An 18881-nucleotide genomic window follows, 5' to 3' on the forward strand; every position below is an offset into this window, starting at 1 on the left:
TTTGGATCACTTATTATTCTATTGTCCCTGTATTATGATCTTTTGGAAATCAATTTGGTCTCAAATCAATTGTTTATTAGAAAACCATGTAGCTCTATCATATGACACAATTCTATTTGGGACGTCAATGAGAATAAAAAGTCAAATTTCATCAAGTAATAACAAACTTTTATTGATAATGACAGGAGTTGCAATTCAACATATTACCATGAATTGGAAAAATTATTCTAGACTTAACTACACTTTCTGGTGGAATTCGTTGTGTCATATATTCAAAAAAGAAAGAATAATTGCCATACAAAAAGGGAATTATAATAATTTTTAAAAGATTTGGGGACCATTGATAAATTATTGTAATGATTAGAAACCTTTTTTACACTGAAATTATATTTATAATTAGGGGAAGGGTGGCGGAATATAGTTGTATTAAAGATTTAATTAATAATTATGAATGTACTAGTCTTTAAGCCCGTTACATTAACGGGTGCTAGAATAGATGTGTCTGTCTGTCTGTGTTTCTTTATCTCTCTCTCCTTGGCCGCTGTCTGTCCCCAGCACACCTCCCCCCCCAAAGCAGCCCCCTTTCCCTATCTCTCCATGGCCCCTTCTGTCTCCCCCCAGCACACCCCTCCCCCCAAAGCAGCCCCCTTTCCCTGTCTCTCCATGGCCCCTTCTGTCTTCCCCCAGAGCAAAGCTGTTTGCCCCAAGCACATCCCTCCCCCCAAAGCAGCCCCCTTTCCCTCTCCTGCTGACTCTCTCTCTGGCTCCCTTTCTCTGTCTGTCTTTCTGTCCCTCTCCCTGCCCCTGTGTCTTTCTTTCTTTCTGTCTCCCTCCCTCCGCTGTCTCTGTCTGTCATTTTTCCCCATTTCCCTGTGCAGCAGCATTTCCATCCCACTTCCCTATGCAGCAGCAACAGAATTTCCCTCCTATCCCCCCCTTTCCTGTGCAGAAGCAGTAGCAGCATTTTCCCCCAACCCCCTTTCCCTTCTCTTATCTTCTCTTCCCTGCTCCGTTCGGCCCCTCTCCCTTCTTTTACTGCCGTTGTCCTGCCGTTGTCCTGCTCGATCTGGCCTGTTCCTGACCCTCCCACCGCCGACAAACCTCGGGGCTCCAGCCGCATAGGCAACACTTTAAACACGCTGCTTCGTGGCCTTCTACTGCCGATTTCCTCTGCCGCGTCTGTCTCCGATGATATCATCAGAGATGCGGCAGAGGAAATCAGCAGAGAAGGGCGCGAAGCAGCGTGTTTATAGTGCTGCCTACGCCGCTAGAGCCGGGAGGTTTGTGGAGGGTCAACGGCCGGAGCGGGGCTGCTGTCCACCATTGCTGCCACTGGTGCTGCCTAGTCCACTGGAGCCGGGAGGTATATAGAGAGCACAGTCGCGGCATGCGCCTCCAGCCCCTGCAAGCACCATGAGGTGTCAATTAGAATGTTGCTACCTCACGGCGCAGTGAGAGGCAGCAACGAGTGAGGGCAGGTGGTGACGCGCCGAGGACAGGGAGAGAGAACAGTCGCGCGCCTTCAGCCCTCGCATGCGCCGTGAGGTTAGAATGTTGCCACAGAAGCACACCTCACGGCGCCAGGACTCACGAATTTTTGAGAGTGCATGCGCACTCTAGTGTTTTATTATTATTGATTATTTATATGAAATTTTGATTACAATATCTGTGGGAAGGGTGGGGGATGGAGGAAATAAATTTATGTATTTAAGATGATAATAGAAATAAATTTAAGTGATGTGTATAAGTTCAATTGAAATAATTTTTATGTACTTGATATAAGATGAAAAATGAATAAAGAATTGGAAAAAAAATAAAATAAATCTACACTTGCTCACTTGGAGCACTGATCTCCTCTCATGGCTTCCAGTATCAACTCTATGCTGATGACTTCCAGATCTACCTCTCTGTGCCAAATCTCTCTACTGAAACCCAGACCAGAGTCTCAGCCTGCCTGTCCAACATTGCCACCTGGATATCTCACCACCATCTAAAATTGGATATGGATAAAACAGAACTGCTCATCTTCTTGCTTAAACCCACCTCTCCGCTTTCCTCGTTCTCCATCTCTGTGACCAACTCTCTCATCCTTCCTGTTTTGTCTACTCATAATTTCAGGGTCATTTTTGACTCCTTTCTCTCCTTCATAGCCCAGATACAATATATTGCTAAAACCTGCTACTTCTTCCTCTATAATATTACCAAAATCTGACCCTTCCCCTCTGAGCACACTACCAAATCACTTATCCATGCACTCATCATCTCGCATTTAGACTACTGCAACTCACTGTTCTCAGGCTTTCCACTTAGCCATCTCGCTCCCCTCCAATCTGTCAAGAATTCAGCTGCACAACTCGTATTCTGGGAGAGCCACTATACTCACGTTACCCCTCTCCTAAAATCACTTCATTGGCTTCCCATCCATTTCCGAATACAATTCAAACTCCTTTTACTGACCCACAAATGCACTCACTTCGCTGCCCCTCATTACGTTTATCTCCCCCTGTGTTCCTTCCCCCTCCTCATGAGCTCCGCTCAACTGGTAAGTTCCTCCTACGCCCTTCTCTTTAACTGCCAACACCAAACTCCGTCCCTTCTAATTTGCTGCGCTATATGTTTGGAACAAGCTGCCCGAATCCCTACAGCAGAATCAGCCTCTGGCAGTGTTCAAGGCCAGTTAAAAGCCCACCTCTTCGAGAGTGCTTTTGACTCCTAACTCCTCTCACCTTGGGTTCTGCATCCCCAACCCTATATGTCATGGCTGTCTGTCCAAGTAAGATTGTAAGCTCTTCTAAGCAGAGACCGTCTATAAAAATGTCAAAATGTACAGCGCTGTGTACGCCTTTCAGCACTATATAAATAATAAGTAATCGTAGTAGTAAGAATTAGTAAAAATATAATTTGGAGAGCCAGAAGAAAGTGTTGGCCATTGTTCCATAGCACTAAGGAGTTTTTTTGAAGGAAAGTTTTCTTTTTCATCTCTACTAACAGAACTCCTTTTCAAAGGTTGAAACTTATTTTTCCCGTGGATGTATCTTGCTGGCTGCACACCCTTCTATTAAAAATCCTTATTTTCTGCCAGTGCATTTCCTATTTGAAGATCTCACTGTATTATGGGCTCTAATTATCATGTCTAGCACATCTCTATTAGAAAGAGCTACAGGGTGAGTTTTTTTCCTGTTTTCTCAGCAACCTTTTGAATTTCAACATGAACTTTTACAGCTTTATTTGTTGTTACTATCTACATTTATGTGCTGAGTGGAATGAGATTATCTTTAAACATTGTGAAGTTGCAGACTTTAGCGTGACCACACAGTGATTTTTCAAAAATGTTTGAACTGTAAAACTACCATTATTTGGAGAGAGAGAAACCCCCCCAAAAAAACCAAGGGGTACAGCTTGCAGTTATGTTATCACAGTGACAGACTTTTGTCTGGGGAGCAATGTTGGAGGCCTATCACAAGCTCCACCCAATAATGATGTTATTCTATCACTGGGCAGCAGAGGGTGCTGGCCCAGTAGTGTGGAAAACTACAGCTTCTAGGATGCACTGGGCTCAGCAGTTCTGCTGAGTCACAAGGGCGGTCCTCAGGCAGAGGGGAGAATATATATGTGGCTTGGGCACGGCCACACTAAACCAAAATGTGGGAGCCCATACAAGTACCCTACCATGTACACTAAGGATCAGTCTTACCCTGCCTCAGTAAAAACAGTCAAAGACTGCTATCACGGTTTGAGTGGAAAGTCAGCTTTCCCCTGAGGCAGTGCAAACGTACTCCCTATAATTGCAGCAGGTGCCTTGTGCCCACATTAAAAATTGCTGAAGTTATTGTGAAATTGGAGGAGTAAAAGCTTAGGAAAAGCAGTTGCTTGGAGATTCAGACAGGAGAATTCTTAAAATAAATTATATAATTGTTTTATTGCACAAATAACTTGAAAACTACAAATATTCAGATTCAGTTAAAAGACTTCCAAGCCATTAAAGTGCATTCAGAATAAACAGAATTATCAGAACAAATAAAGGGGGTCTTTTACTAAGGCGCACTAGCAGATTTAGCCTGCGCTAAATCAGTTAGCATGCCTTAGTAAAAGGCCCCCACAGTGCTTTAACATTAAAACCACATTCCAAATGGTGAAATAACTATAAAGTGCTTCTCAAATGTTATCTTTTCTGTTTCTAGGTTAGCCAAGCAATATTTCCTTTTATTATAAATTTTCAGGTAAGTATTTTTCGTTCCTAATATTTCCACTGTATGCTTAACTCGAGCTCTTTGCTTGAAATTCTCTCTCTCGGGGCTCCGTTGGATCGCGTCACCCATTGGTGAGAATAGCTGCCTGCTGTCCCTGGATAACAACTGTTACGGTAAGTAACATTGCTTTCTCGTCAGTCTTCACAAGAGAGGACACAACCAACGTACCGGAACCTGAGAAAATCTTCAATGGAGACCAAGAAGAAAAATTATCGACAACAGAGATAAGCCTCGATGATGTCCAACCTGGATTCCCCTCAGTGTGACTCCCCCATCCTCCCTTCTTCACCAGTTACCCTTCCCCTCAAAGCCCAAGCTTGTCAACTGCTTCCCTAACTGCATATATACTGAATCTGCACTATATCCTATCTGTACAGCATCCCGAATTGTATATCCACAGGAATAGCCCAATCCTCCTTGCCGTATCCCATTCCCTAAACTATACTACACCATTCTTTTTGTAACTCCTCTGGAAATGTTCTTCTTCTTGTAACTCTTCTGGAAAAGTCCAGAAGTCTCTTTGTAATCATCCTGGAAATGTCCAGATGACTCTTTTGTAATCCGCCCAGAACTGCAAGGTTGAGGCGGAATAGAAATCAGTAATGTAATGTAATGTAAGTTCACCTTAAATTCCTTAATATCAATCTCTTGTAAGCTTGAGCTATTAATTAAAGCCTTTAACAAATAATATCTGTTTTGTCTTTCATACTGTTGTGTTTAATAACACCAGACCTTTTATAGGTAAGTGTTCTTTCAATTTTCCCATAATCATGTAAAATATATATATATATAAAAATAATGTGCACAGATAAGTAGATAAGTAAAACCTTTTCCTTCAGGCCCACCACCGCTTTCTTGCGTGGGAGCTCAGAACTGGAACTGGCACTGGAATTGGATCAGGATCTGGAACTTGAGCAGAGACTGGAGCAGAGACTGGAGTTTGCTGTACCTACTGCCTATCTCAAACAAATCAATACAGCAAAACCTTATCTCCCTTCAAATAAATATTCACAATGATCTGCTGGACTCAGAACCCTTAGCAGCACAGCTCAATTTAAATCACAGGTGTCAAAGTCGGTCCTCGAGGGCGGCAATCCAGTTGGGTTTTCAGGATTTCCCTAATGAATATGTATTAAAAGTATGTAAATAGATCTCATGCATATTCATTGCGGAAATCCTGAAAACCCGACTGGATTGTGGCCCTCCAGATTCAAACAGAGCTGCAGAATTTGACTGTGGCTGTTGGTGAAATAAACCCTTTTTAAACCAATTACAAGAATCAAATATCTTTTAGCCTGTCTCCTAAACAGAATTACCTGTTTTGGAATTACTTCTGAAACAGTTCAGTACAGGCTCTCATCTAAAATAACTGTAAACCTTTAAGCTTCTCTAAACCAGAAGATTATTAATTAAATTAACTTTATCCAGGCTTTCCTGACAAGCCAATTCAAAAGCAACTTTCATTAATCAAAAGCCACTTTAAAATCTTCCTTTTCTGTGATCTGCCTTCACAGACACTATAATATTACCTTTTAAAATACAGTACCAGGAAAATTAATCCAACAGACCACTCTGAATAAGCTTTCTTAAGTGATCCAAGTTACCCTGTTTCTACTATAAATAAAACTAAATTAACTAACCTGAGCCCATTCAACTCAAAAACATTCATCCATCAGTACTGATAACAACCAACCCTCTTAAGCAGTTCAGCCAACTTCTCAACTGCCAAAACTTTTTTTTTTCTGTAGAACTCATCACACACACACACACCTCAGACAAGCACATGCATTCACAGCAAAAATACATTTAAACAACACTGCACAACATTATAGTACTTGCACCAAGCTGCTAGACACAAAAAGTACCTCTATCTATGCAAGCAGCTTAAATACAGTTAATTAAAAAAGCTTTACTGGCTTGCCTGTTCCCTGCTCTTGTGCCAGGAACAACAGAGGCACGAGAGCTTCTAAGCTCCTAAGTAGCCCCCTCTTGCTAACTCCAGGGCTGTCAACCAATCAGGAGGCCTTTGAGCATTCACAGTGATTTAAATTCTGACACATTGTTAATTGTATTTTTGAACTTTGTCTTAGTAAGGAGGGGTCGCGGTCTGCCCTAGGTGCCGTCTTGGTGGAGGCACCAGCACTCATCCACCTCTCCGCCACCCTGCTCCTTCCATGCCCCCCCCCCCCAAGTATTGCGCACATGCAACTCTTCCCTTCCTCTGTACCTCTATAATGTTCGTGGCACGAGCAGCAACCCCAAACTGGCTGATTGTGTCAGCATTGTCACTTCCTCTGACATCACTTCCTGGACCCACGCCTAAGAAGTGACAACAGAGGAAGAGCTGACGCAGGTGCAAGCAGCTGGTTCAGGTTGTTGCTTGCGCCGGGAACATTAAAGAAGTACGGGGGAAGGGAAGGAGCTCACACGTGCGGCAGGAGGGGGCAGGGAAGGAGCGGATGGGGGGTGGGACGCCTCTCACCCTCACTACGCCACTGTGTTTGAATGACATTATTTTACTGTGTTTTAGCTCAAACATTAACACACAGGTAGTAACACTAAAATGTCAGTAACATCAACATAGCTTAAGATAATTAAATGTGGTTTAATAGTAATGCAGAAGTATGATGACTAAATAAGGACGTAAACTCTCTCATTGAAATTCAAAGCACGTGCTGAAAAAATGGCAAAAACCTCTAGGGAGTTGCTTTTTGTTTGTTTGTTTCACCCTGCATATATCTACGAGGGTTCTTCAAAAAGTTTCCACACTTTCATATTTTTGCAGGAAATGGTTGGGGCGGGAGAAATGGTAAGAAGGCGTGTCGTAGAATGTCATGTGATTAGTCAGTTAGACAAGCTGGCTCACCTTGCAGGTAGTGATGTAATTTGCTTTTGAGATATTTATTAAATAGTGTTTAAAAAAAATTAAAATGTGAAAACTTTTTAAAGATCCCTTGAATATTTTCTATCTAGCTACAGTATACTGTTTTCTTACTCTTTGTGACTCTGTACAGCGCTGCGTGCATTTGGTAGCGCTATAGAAATAATTAATAGTAGTAGTATATCCACATATAGTATATCTACATATACTTACATCTTTGGTATGATCGTCTACACTAGCCCCATACCTGGTATAAATGCTCTTGCCTGCATCAGTGTTTCTCAACTTCTTCAAGCCAAGTACCTCCTAAGTCTAAGAAATATTTAACGAGTAGCCCCAACCAATCTCTACACCAGATCTGCCCAAACTCTGCCCCAGACCCGCTCAAGCTCTGCCCCAGACTCACCCAAGCAGACCCACCCAAGCTCCACCCCAGACCCTGCCCCATAATAATAGTACTAATTGTAATGCAATTTGTCTACTCATTTTTCATATACGCCCAATATAAACTTATAACAATACATAAATACTCCAGCTGATGAGGACCCTCAAGCTATGTCAGCTGAGGACTTCCTCTGAAGGTGGCCCAGAGGTCCCTTTTGCCAAACAGCAGCAGTGACCCTGAATCACAGATGCTGGCACCTCAGTGGCTCAGGGATGCTGCCAGCACTGGTGGAGAGAAGCTCTGGTCACCTTTGGAGGAAGTCCTCAGCTGGTGGTATTTGGGGATCCACACCAGCTACAGCAAGGGTCAGCAAGTACTTCAGCACTTGAGAAATAAAACCAGAAATGTATTTCCTCTTCTGCTGAACACAATACAAAGACATCTGCCATATACATTTCCCAAAGCTAACATATTTCAATCAAAAAATTCCTTTTTTTACCTTTGTTGTCTGAAGATTTATTTTTCCATCAAATTGGCTCCAGTTTCTCTTTTTTTCTGATTTCCTGTCTTCTGCAAATTCTTCTTTGACTTCAAGTAGCTGCTGTCCATTGGTTCCTCCTACCATGGTCCAGCATTTCTCCTCCCCCCCCCCCCAATGTGCAACATGTCTCCCTCTCTCTCTCACTGTCTACCATTTCTCTTTCTCTCATTTCCTCCCTCAGTGACACTTTAGTGCTGACGGATCCGTCTCAGCATAGGGAGGGAAAAGTATTAGGATCCGTCAGCGCTACAATGTCACCGAGGTCTGTCAGAGCCGATTTATTGGGGCTACAGGAAACCAGTTTAAAGGATTCGTTTTAGAGCCGCTCTAGCACTAGCACTAGTCTCTGGCTCTGACAGACCTCGGTGACATTGTAGTGCTGACGGATCCTAATACTTTTCCCTCCCTATGCTGAGACGGATCCGTCGGCACTAAACTGTCACTGAGGTCTGTCAGAGCCAGAAAATAAGTACAATCGGCACGGACCTCAGAATTTTAAGGACGTGCAGGTTTAGATCCACGAGGTCTGTCAGGTCCGTGAGGTCCGTGTTTTAACCCTTCCCGCCAGTAAATGATATTTGTGAGTTTAATATAAGCTATCCCAATAACAGTTGACTGAGACAGTATGTGAACAACTTGCTGAATATCCATATCAAGAAGAATCACTTGTCTATCTCCTACAACCCAAATGTGCAGTACTGATTCATGGGGAAGGAGAAGAAGAATTCAAGCAAGCAAAAGTGCAATTACTTTTCTTCAAGCAAAAACTCAGTGGGAGCTGATATCCTTTGTTGGAGAAGTGGAAGAATCTAAAAGGCAAAAGCCGATGATAACAATCATCTTTAAACGCCATATGCCCCCTTCTGATCAACTTATATCTTGTGTATCAGAATTTCAAGTAGTAAAATCACATTAAATACTTTCCTTTGAAGGCAGCAAAACAGCAGGTCTGTCTGCTTAGTGTAAGCTTTGCAGCTAACAGATGAGGATCGGCGGGAGTTCAGTCATGGATTGTAATCTAATTTAAACAATGAGGCCATGCCATGGTTTGAATTTGAAGTTTTCCAACATAATTAGCCTGAAAATGCTTTCTTTTTTTCTTCTTTTTGTGGGAAGGAGATAGAATGAATATTAAAAATGCAGAGAGAGTGCTACATCTCCCCCCTCTCCCCCCCACACACATTTGTCGTAGCTCCTAAAATTCATTCATGAATTTTTTTATTTCTATGCTAAGAACAGTATGTAAATTCCAGAAGATCAGATAAAACTCAAATTTAGCTTAACAGTAACCAGGCAATGAAAACTTATGAGGGGCTGGTGAAAACGCTTAGGCCGTTTACAGAATTGTGGCTAGCAGCACCTATATAAAAACTTAGGCACCTGAAATATAAGTGAGGGTTTTAAAGGCCTACATTTCAGGCGCCTATGTTTTTGGAGAATTGCGCTTAACGGTGCCTAACTCACGCTCTACCCAAACACCCACTTAGGCTTTAAGCACCGCTAAGCGCATTACTATAGGCACCTGTCTTTTATAGAATCGTATAGGCACCTATCACTCAATTAAGTGTTTAAAACTAATTATTTAGGTAGTTCAATGCTCCTCTATGGGACTGTGGTGCAGGGGTGGGCAGGGAGGAGGCACTAGACAGCATATCACACAGGGTGTAATTCTAGCTTTGGATACAAAAAGACATAGACGGGGCTGACATAGGGGATCATCACAGGGGGTAGGGAAAGGAGACTAGAGCTGGAGGCCAAGGAGGTTTCTCAGTGCTGGAGAAAGAAGAGAGAAGGGATATAGATTAGCCTTGTGCACAGCACAAGTTTCTAATGATATTTGTACACTTTGCAAGTAATCAAAGCAATAATATCAATAGTAATAATACTCCTGGGTTTGAATGTGAGAGGAGCAATTTATATTAAGAAATTAACTGGGTCTTTTACTAAGGCGCGCTAGCCGATTTAGTGGGCGCTAAATATTAGTACGCGCTAAATGCTAATGCGTCCATGGAATATAATGGGCGCATTAGCATTTAGCGTGTGTTAAATTGGCTAGCACGCCTTAGTGAAAGACCCCCCCAGATTTGCCATCTTATTCCAATTTGTTTTTAAGGTAGCAAGACTTCTCCCAATTGAGTCTGTGGCTGCAGTGCAGAGGCATTCGGTGACACTGTTCTGGTAGAATCAATTACCATTTAACTCACCAGCATGGGCAAGACTACTTCATCGCTGTTCCAAGTTTGATCATGTCACACCACTTCTAAAATCAGAACACATTCTCCTGGTGTCATATTGCATTCTTTTCAAATACAATACAGTAAAACCTTGGTTTGCAAGTAACGCGGTTTGCAAGACGAGCAAAACATTCTCGCAAATCGTGATTCAATTTGTGAGCACCCCCCTGAGAACCAGTATTGCTCCCCCCCCCGCTCGCAAACGCCCTCCCGCGTGAACTGGCACCCCCTGCTCGCCTGAACAGAAGCCTTACCCCATCTGGCACCAGGACACAGCCCACAGGACATGCCGGTGAACGAAGATCCTTCCTGTTGCCTGGGCCTTGAGCATCTGCGCATGCTCAAGGCCTTCTGGCTTTCGCTCTCTCCGGAGATGCTCAAGGCCCAGGCAACAGGAAGGATCTTCATTCACCAGCACTGGCACGTCCTGGGGCTGGGTGCCAGTGCCAGATGGAGTAAGGTATATGTTTGGGCTGGCAGGGGATGCCGGTTCGCACTGATCAGGATAATTGCACACAAGCGTACTTATAGCTATTCTAGGGTTGTAAAATGAAATGACAAAAAAATAATGATGCAAAATATTTTAATAAAATCCAAAATCTTATTTTTTATTGGTTATCAATATTAGATCATAAGACTAATCAATTAATTTTCAATTGATTATCATTTGCATCATGAGAATTATTACAGAAGCCAAAAACTGGCCTTGCTCATAAAAAATTCCAACGTTTTACCAGTTACACATCCATATATATCCTAAATGACGACAGTCCTTCGTTACAATCCATCACATTATTTATTTCCATATAAGGCTAGCTTCATATAGGCGTGTCCTAAAATTACATTTTTATATCTAAAAAGTTACATTCTCACATTAAGCTTACATATTTTATAAAAAGAAGAAATACATAAACAAATATTGTAATATACTTACAAAACTCCTCAGCTTTTATATCCTTTCCTGTAAATATCAGTGTCCTTTCTATACTGAGGAAATCATTTCTGTCTCACTAAGACTGAACAAAGAAAAAGATGGAAAGAGCAGGTACCCCTCCCATCAAGATTCTAAAAAGTAGAAAAAAGTTGCTTAAGGTCAGAGGTCAAATACCATCTGTAGCTTTATCAGGATCTCTTCAGGATTTCAGATATATGAAAATCAAAATAAAATATATTCCTAATCTATACTTATTGTTAACTTATATTTGTTAACTTATTACCTATAGCTACCTAAGTAAATTTCTATTATGTAATTTTACTGCTTACTGAAACTTACTAAAATTTAAATTTATACATACCATGATACACATATGGTTTAGATTTGTTTTGGTTTAGATTTGTCTTTCCCACAGCAAAACTCAAGTCATGGCAAACTTAGGGCCCCCTGGTATGTGGATACCAGGTCAAAAGCCAACTCCTGTCTGCCTACATTTCCCTGAGGATTGGCCTAGTTCAGGCTGGTCACTCTTTAGCACAAAGGAGCTCTATAAAACGTAAGCTTTTCCATCTGTTGGTATGGTGGTTATCAATCATAGAATGTCTCAGCCTGCCTCCCTATACCCTCAAGCACATGACATGTATTAAATCAATGTTAACTTAGAATTCCTGTCTTAAACTTTTGTATTTCTGATTATTTTATTCCAGCTTATCCAATTTTCATTTATTCATTTATAGCTACTAATCCACATTCTCACTTGCTCTTGGATTAGGCCCTATCTATCAACAGGTTTTTCTAACTAGTAAATCCTGGTGCAATGTGAGAAAGTGTAATAGCTGAATTTTTTTATTTCATGTTTGCTCACTTGTACCTGTCCAGGTAAATGAAGCTGGCCCGCCTCAGGACTACTTAAGGCATAGGACAAGGTCCTTAGCACGGGGGTGCGTTTGAGAGCAGGGGGGAGCGATGCTGGTTCTCAGAGGGGGAGGGGGTGGAACAGTGCCTCTGGCCTCAGGGGGTTGGGGTGGGTGGGAACGAATCAAGCGAGTTTCCCTTACTTCCTATGAGCATAATTCGTCCAGAAGCATGCTCATGAACCAGAATACTCGTATATCAAAGCGAGTTTCCCCATAGGAAATAATGGAAACTCGGTTTGATACATTACCACCCACCCCCCCTGAGGCCAGTGGCACTGCTCCCCCCCCCCTGCTCGCAAAGCCCGCCCCCCCGCGCGAACCGGCACCCCCCGCCCGAACAACTTGAACTTACCCCCCGTCTAGCACCAGCACGCAGCCCACAGGACGTGCCGGTGCCGCTAGAAGATCTTCCTGCCTCTGCCGGCCTTGAGCATGCATCTGCGCATGCTCAAGGCCTTCTAATTCTCCCTCTCGCCGAGATTCTCGGATATCTTTTTATATTATGTCAATAGCTCTGTAGTGGTTTCTTGAGCTTATACCAATTAATAGCTAATCTTCTTTTTCTCGTGCTATCTTCAGTTGGCGTTATTTTTATTATATACATTTACTTTACACATTTATGTATTGTTTTTATGCATACTTTGGTATACATTTTTGCTTAAAATATGCAATGTAATGTTGTTGATTATATTGTTAACATAACTATTTTATTGTTATTGTATTGTTTAAACCCCTTGGGCTACTGAGGATTCTAAATTGGTTACTAATTGGACTATATCGCCAATCTTTTCTCCTGCTGATAGAAAGAGAAACAGTGTTTCTATCCTGATAAGGAAGCATCCGGATCTCAAATTGATATCATCTATAATAGGCTCAGTAGGAAGATGGATTATGGCAAAAATACAGGTAAAAAATGAGGTTTTGAACATTATGCACCCAACAATGACGAGCCAGTTTGTTTTTTTTACTCAATTGCTGATCTATTAGCATCTGAGAGCGACACTCCTGTCATCATTGGAGGTGATTTTAATCTAGTAATGCAACCTACTAATGGCAGGAAATACAATGCAAAATATAATAAGAATAATTCCTGGATGAAATTACATAACATCATACAACATTTTAATTTAGTGAATCCTTGTAGACTCATGCACCTTGAAGACAAGAAATACACCTTTTTCTTAGCTCCTCATAATTCTTACTTACACATCGATTTCTTCTTGATATATAGCTCACTAATGAAATATGATATGATAACTCTAAAATTGAATACCTTTATATCAAGGGAAAGTGCATCTTGGTGTTTTAATGCATCATTGTTGTCAGACTCAAATTTTATTGAACTTGTTAATAAGGCTATTAAGGAATATTTTGAGTTCAATAGAGTTAAAGAATCGGAATGGATAAATGTCTGGGATGCTTTTAGAAACATAGAAACATGACGGCAGATAAAGGCCAAATGGCCCATCTAGTCTGCCCATCCACAGTAACCATTATCTCTTTCTCTCTTTGACAGATCCCACGTGCCTATCCCAGGCCCTTTTCAATTCAGACACAGTCTCTGTCTCCACCACCTCTTCTGGGAGACTGTTCCATGCATCTACCACCCTTTCTGTAAAAAAGTATTTCCTTAAATTACTCCAGAACCTATCACCTCTTAACTTCATCCTTTGCCCTCATTGCAGAGTTTCCTTTTAAATGAAAGAGACTTTAACTCATGCACATTTATATTATGTAAGTATTTAAATATCTCTATCATATCTCCCCTCTCCCGCCTTTCCTCCAAAGTATACAAATTTAGATCTTTAAGTCTGTCTCCATACGCCTTATCACGAAGACCACACACCATTTTAGTAGCCTTCCTCTGGACCGACTCCATCCTTTATATATCTTTTTGAAGGTGCGACCTTCAGAATTGTACACAAAGGCTTATATCAGAGCTTATACTGTGAAAGTAAAAACAACAACAAAATCTGGCATTGCAAGAGATGGAGACGAAGATTGCTGAATATGAACAACAACATCAAGCTGATACCGGAAACATGTCTGTTTTAGAAGCACTGAAGAAAAATCCTATATTTCGGCTATAAATAGTTCAAATAACTCCTTAATGACTAGTGATGTGGACATTTTGAATTGCTTTTACCTACTATAAAGAGATGTTCACCTCCTCTGTCACAGCTGATAATTTTGAGTTTCTTCAGGATATAGTGCATCCTTCAATTACGGAGCAGGACAATGCTTCCTTCTGTGAAGATAGTCAAGATGCAGATGTGTATGAAGCACTAAAAATCATGGCCAAAAATAAAACACCAGGACCTGATGGTTTGACGGTAGAATTTTATTTGGCATTTAAGTCTCTCTTGCTACCAAAACTCACATCTGTATTCCAACATTTCAGAAGGTTTCAGAAGGTTGAAGGTACATTCACTGAAGCAACAATTATTGTTTTGCCCAATGGTGATAAAGATCCAACGCTTGTTCTGGACTACAGGCCTCTTTCTATGATAAATGTCAATGCGAAAATTTATCTTAAAATATTAGCTTCAAGACTGCAAAGAATATTGCCAAAGATTATTTCTGTTGATCAAAATGGATTCCTGAATGGTAGAACTTCTGTGGATAACTCAAGGCTTTTTCTAGAAGTAATACAATCTGCTACAAATATGGATGAGGATTACATTGCATTGGCCTTGGATGCTGAAAAGGGATTGAATGGCCTTTTCTTTTTCAGGTTTTACAGTGGTTTGGATTTTCACAACTGGCTATAAATATGATCAAAGTCTTATATTCTATCCCTAGGACAAGGATATCTATTAATAATAAATTATCAGCTCCTTTTCATCCAACTAGAGTCACAAGGAAAGAAAGCCCTTTGTCACCTTTGCTTCACAATATAGCTTTAGAACCTCTGCTATTGAAATTTCAGTATAATAATAAAATTCAAGGGATGCCGTTTAGTAGAAAGCTTGTTAAATATTCTGCATACGCATATGATGTTTTGATTTACTCCACTCCCAGCTCTATTCCAGCTATTTTGGAAATTATCCATGCATATTCTAAGGTTGCTGGCTATAAACTTAACACATCAAAGTCTGAAATAATGCCATTAAATTGTCCTGGTACAGAAGCGGAACTATCTCAGTATAAATATAAATGTGTCAAGAATAAATTGAAATATTTGGGTGTTTACTTTTGCCCCTCCATTGATGAAACTATTCAGACGAATGAGGACCTTCTGTTACAAATAGTTAAAGATTTAACCAAACAATGGTCACCATTAAGATTGTCATGGTTGAAAGTCTACTAATATCTTTTTTATGGAATAATAAGCCTCCACGCATTGCTCTTAAAAAACTTAAGGCAAAGAAAGAGGCTGGTTGGGTTAATTTTCCAAGTTTTTCAGAGTATCATACCACATATATCATCAAACTTGTATCCAGAGGTTTTTTAGAAACAAATCTCTCATCTGACCAACCTAACTGGATGTATGCCATAGCCCTTACATGGAACAATTACCCTCTTAATTTTCTACTTTTGTTTAATGATAAGGTGCAAGGATGTAAGGACAGATCACTTTGTAGCACCTCACAAGCAGTTAAATTATTAGATTCTGTTCTCTCTGTTGCTTGGTCAAATACTACATTTATGACTATATGGAACAATATCAAGTTTAAAATTGAAAACAAAACATTCAGTTGGAAATTATGGCAAGAGGCTGATATTTGAGAAAACCAAAAAAACTCTGTGGAGTGACGATGTTCCTAAATGGACTTTACTTGAAAGAGTCAAAGTTCCAAAGGTACACCAAAATCATCCACATAAAATAATTTCATCCACATAAAAATAAATTCATCCACATAAAAATAGGTTATAAATTATTTTATGTGGATGATTTTGGTGTACCTTTGGAACTTTGACTCTTTCAAATAAAGTCCATTTAGGAACATCGTCACTCCATAGAGTTTTTTTGGTTTTCTCTGGATTTTCTTCTCTGTGGATATCTTGGGGTCAAGTCTTTTTGTTTTTTGCTAGAGGCTGATATTTGGACACTTCAGCAATTAAGATCTGATACTGAATGGATATCCTTTACTGAAATCCAGGATAAATATCAAGTCACAAATAACCAACTTTTTAAACGGATACATTGCATAAGGACTTTTATCAAAACACCAAGCTTATTAGACTTTATTAATAAAATATCTTTTAAGAAAGGCACTGCATTGGCTTGGTTAGTGTTACGAGATGATAAATTTCATAGGCCTGGTGGTACTGAGTCTATGTGGGCTCATGAGCTCAAAATGGTAATATCTGACAAACAATGGGAGCAAATTTGGCTTTCTGTATACAAAACTTTGAAATCTACTGCCATTATTTAATCTATATATTTTGTTTTACATAAAGCAATATGGACACCTTATAAATTGAGCAAAATCAGAGCTAATGAATCAAGCAAGTGTTGGTCTTGTAGTAAAGAGACAGATCCATTGTTCTATTTACTTTTTCAATGCGAATTGTTACAGTATTATTGGTAACAAGTTTGGGATTCCATTTGTTCATTGATTAACATTCAAGAGCTGCTAACCATGAATATCATCTTGTTGGGCCAATTTGGTATAAATAAATCAGTCACGGATGAGCAGGCTAAACTTCTGCGAATCTTGCTTAACTTAGTAATAAAATTAATTCTTACTCACTGGAAGGATTTTTCAGGTGTTGAATATATGGCTTGGTGGAACTCAGTAAGCCTTACTACTAAGTTTGAAAGAGTGATTCCTCCCTCCTTCTGGTATTGGAGGAACAAATTATATGAACTGATGGGCTGTGAGGCTCGCCTGGCTTACTCTTCCCACCGAAGAAGCAGAGACTTTGTCAATACTTGGGCTCCTTATTTGGACATTTTGCATTGGACATCAACATGGATTTACAAAGGGAAGGTCCTGCCAATCAAATCTGATCAGCTTCTTTGACTGGGTAACAAGAAAGCTTGAGATAGGGAAGTCCCTGGATGGCGTGTACTTGGACTTCAGCAAGGCGTTTGATAGCGTCCCACACCGCAGGTTATTGAGCAAGATGAGTTCAATGGGATTAGGTGAAACATTAACTGCATGGGTTAAGGACTGGCTTAGAGGTAGACTTCAGAGGGTAGTGGTAAATGGTACCCTCTCCAAAATGACAGAGGTGATCAGTGGAGTGCCACAGGACTCGGTCTTGGGCCTGTTCCTATTTAACATCTTCGTAAGAGACTTGGCAGAGGGGCTTCGAGGTAAAATTACATTATTCACCGATGACCCAAATTATGCAACATAGTAGGCAAAAGCACAGTGCCCGACAGTATGACGCAGGACCTACTCCTACTGGAGAATTGGTGAAAGACTTGGCAACTAAGTTTCAATGCCAAGAAATGTAAGGTCATGCATCTTGGCAGCAAAAATCCATGCAGGATTTACACCCTAAATGGTGAGACCCTAGCATGGACTGCAGCAGAACGAGACTTGGGAATGATCATTAGTGAAGACATGAAGACTGCCAACCAAGTGGAGAAAGCTTCATCCAAGGCTAGACAAATCATGGGTTGTATCCGTAGAAGCTTTGTCAGCCGTAAGCCCGAGATCATAATGCCATTGTACAGATCCATGGTGAGACCCCATCTGGAATACTGTGTACAATTCTGGAGGCCACATTACCAAAAGATGTGCTGAGAGTTGAGTCGGTTCAGCGAATGGCCCTAGGATGGTCTCGGGACTCAAGGATCTCTCATAGGAGGAACGGCTGGGTAAGTTACAGCTATACTCACTCAAGGAACACAGAGAGAGGGGAGACATGATCGAGACGTTCAAATATGTCACGGGCCGTATCGAGGTGGAAGAAGATATCTTTTTTCTTAAAGGGCCCACGGCAACAAGAGGGCATCCGTTGAAAATCAGGGGGGGGGGAAAATTTCACGTGACACCAGAAAATATTTCTTCACTGAAAGGATGGTTGATTGCTGGAATAATCTTCCACTACAGGTAATTGAGGCCAGCAGCGTGCCAGATTTTAAGAAAAAATGGGATAGGCATATGGGATCACTTCATAGAGGAAGTTAGGGGGTGGGTCATCAGAGTGGGCAGACTAGGTGGGCCGTGGCCCTTTTCTGCCATCATTTTCTATGTTTCTATAAGAAGTTGTAGTCGCATGTTGAACAGACTGCAGTTATACCCTGACCTTGGTTAATAATAATAAAAATAATAACTTTATTTTTGTATACCGCCATACCCAGTGAGTTCTAGGCGGTTCACATTAATTAAACATAGTTACATACAGTTAAGAATTAATTGAATAGAGGTTACTTCCTTTCTCTCGGGTTTTGGGGATGGGAGGGTGGGCTGGGCGGTGATCTGTTGGGGGGGGGTTTGGGGGAGGGGTATCTTTGTAACCCAGGAGAACATCAGAGTCCAGTTCTCTTGTGGGGGGCATCCTTTCTTGTATACTTCAAAATTCCTTCTTGGTTAATTTGTATTGTTGGTTTGTAGTTTTGATAATAAAAACAGATTTACACTAAAAGAGTTGTTTGCGCATTTTTCAAAAGATCTGGAAACTTCTCATAAAATATAGTGACATATTACATTTAAAATTAATATCTTTTCATTATTGGTAATGTACATCCACGCTGTTAGTTTTATGTTAATATTATTTTTTGTTGTTTATGGTAGTTATTAGTTCTACCATTATCTGCATATTGATCTTTGTAAACAAA

Source organism: Geotrypetes seraphini, chromosome 4 (assembly GCF_902459505.1).
Source record: "Geotrypetes seraphini chromosome 4, aGeoSer1.1, whole genome shotgun sequence".
NCBI lineage: Eukaryota > Metazoa > Chordata > Amphibia > Gymnophiona > Dermophiidae > Geotrypetes > Geotrypetes seraphini.